The sequence below is a fragment of the Callospermophilus lateralis genome, unplaced genomic scaffold (genome assembly GCF_048772815.1).
Source record: "Callospermophilus lateralis isolate mCalLat2 unplaced genomic scaffold, mCalLat2.hap1 Scaffold_194, whole genome shotgun sequence".
Classification (NCBI taxonomy): domain Eukaryota; kingdom Metazoa; phylum Chordata; class Mammalia; order Rodentia; family Sciuridae; genus Callospermophilus; species Callospermophilus lateralis.
Genome location: NW_027512953.1, coordinates 780,062 through 782,806, shown reverse-complemented (window position 1 = coordinate 782,806; position 2,745 = coordinate 780,062).

The window sequence follows — 2,745 nt, the reverse complement described above, 5'->3', positions numbered from 1 at the left end:
TAGGGATGTGGCTCAGTGGGTAAGCATCCCTGGGCTCAATTCCTGGTACCAAAAAAATGATAAAAGAAGGGAGACTTTAAGAGGTTCCATGATCTGCTCACAATCACACAGCTCATCACACAACAAGGATTCTAACACAGATGGTCTGATGCTCAGTATCTTCTATGGCATTGCCTCCCGAATCAGAAAGTGTGTCTTTCTCCCTGACACTGGTCACTGAACTTAAATGGTGTTCTGTTACAGACATTGTTCAGCACCAGAGATGTTAAAACGGAGGATGGGAAAAAAGGGTCATCAATCACCTAACATCAAATCACAAAAGTGAGTCTGGCTTGACCCCTTAAAAATGAGTTTTAATTTTCCTCATTAATTCAGCAGCCATGGTTGACAATGCCAGTGGTGGTCAAGAGTTGAGTCAATCACTCAGCGAGTCCTGTCACACTATCTGACTCAACATTTCCCATTATGGGAAAGTGCCCTCAACACAACAACAAAAGGACAAATCTGTCCCAGGCAGGAAATGCAAGACAAAGAAAAGCAGGGGTAAAGGTGGGACGCTTGTACTTTCGGTCATGCAAATCTAATGCATGACACCTCAAGTCCCTGGTGTCCCTGTTGAAGAAAGGCAAACAGTGTTAGTTTTTCTCTACAACTCATCATTCATTGTCCATGTTGGAATCTTATTTTTGAAGTTGATTCCAGAAAACGTTTGTTTCTTTTTTAAAAGTGTCACATATTGAATAAGCAGCATTCTAAGTAAAAGGAGAATGAATCGTATGCAAGGAGAGAAAAATATCAAAGTTAGTACAATTTTAAAAGTAAGTCAACTCAGGAAGATATATTCAGTTCAGAAATCATGATGAAGAGGGAAATCATGCAGTGGGAGAAACCAGAGAAACTTTGGAACGGTTTGCAGCCTTTTGACTAAAAGTGTAAGGAGGAGATGAGAATGGAGCAGGAGGCAGCATGAATGGAATTGTACCCTTTGCTAAATGCTTTACTCAGATCCTTCATTTCCACTTTGTCCCAGTTTAACTTGAAAAATCCACATGCAAATGAAGCAAACAGTAAGTAGAAGTAGAGCTTCAAGTGATCTAATATCTCCGTCTTGCAAAAGGTCTAACGAAGATTTTTGAAGATTAAAAAGAAAATTGCAAAGAAGAATTTATTTATATACTTTTTTTAAAGTTAACTTGAGATTACCCCATTAAGCAGATTTGTAAAGTGGATAGACCACTGTCTTGCTGATGCTGAAAAATTCATTACATGCAAAAATAATATGATTGTTTGTTCCCATTCTGTCACCTGCTCTGCTTGGTAGCCATGCTGCTTAAAAAGGAAAACCCACAGCACTAGAGTAAAGTGAGCACTTACTCAGCTGGTGTCCCATGGATGACAGGGAGCACCTGCATACTCTGCTCTTACCACTTCACAGGAACAGATATCTGCTCTAAGGTGGGGGCAGGAGTCAAGGCCGGCTTCTTCCTGACAAGGGAATTATCAAATGGCCATGAAACCTAGATTTCCTGCCAGTTATAGTGTTCTCTTTTGAGAAAATTACTATGGGAAGATGCCTACCCAGATGTTGACAAGCTCTTTTCCATTTGTCCAAAGCTCCAAGTAGCCACCCATCTTTGAACTAGAGTCCTAAATGCTAGGAAGTAACCTCTAGAGGGATGTGGGCTTGAGAACTGTGCTCAGTAGAAATGCTTCATTTATGCTGGGCAGTGACCAATCCATTCTCCTCTTCTGGGAAACTGAAATGCAAGCAAGGTACACATAGAGAACTTGGCAACCAACTCAGTAAATGATCTAGAAGTTAATAAGTAGAGAAAAAAAATTGAGCCATGAAAGCAGCTGATTTAATACTTGTTCTTGGGTCACAAAAACCACTGCAAATATTTGAGCTGCTAATGAAGCATGGCTATACAAAAGATTCTACTGTTTTCTTAACTCCTGGACTATTTTAATGGTAAAAAAAATGCTATTGCCTAAAGTCAAACATATATCTTTATTGCTACTAGAAGGAAACTGTTTAATAAACACAACTGTATAAGTTTTAGTGCTTCCACTTTTTTTTCCTGGAAGTCAGGAAGATCTTAGATTATGTTAGTAACTATAATAACTCCATTAGAACTTTGTTTCTTTTTCCATCCCTTGGTGCTGATTATTACTACATATAAATTTTACTGATGTAAACTTTACTGCATGTAAACTTTACTACATGTAAACTTTGTGAATGTCCATGCACATTATACTTTATATGGACTATGCTTTACAAGATTCTTGAAACTCCTCTGGGGGTTTCAAGTCTTTGGGAGGTCAGGTGGCCAATAAAACAAGACATTGGCTTAGAGGAATCTTCTAAATTCTTTTTTCTCCGATATTTTTTATGGTGGCCTTTAGATCTCCAAGTCTTTGAGTTTCAGCAATGTCTAATTCATTTCAAAGCAAAGAAACTGAAGTAAAAGTACCAAACAGCTGTCCAAAGTTCAGAAACAATCCTTCATGAACAATTTTGACTCCAGGCACAGATGGATGTCTCCAAAAGCCATCAGGCATGGTGTCTGCTTTTCAAAAGCTGATGTGGAGATATTATTCTCTTCTAAGCAGGAAAAAATAATATCTGTCTATAATGAAATCTTGGTATAGATCCTAAAAAACACCTCATGTCCCTGTATGTAATGAACTTTATCTCCAAATACCCAAGAGATAAATGGAATTAAATGGATGGAGGAATAAATG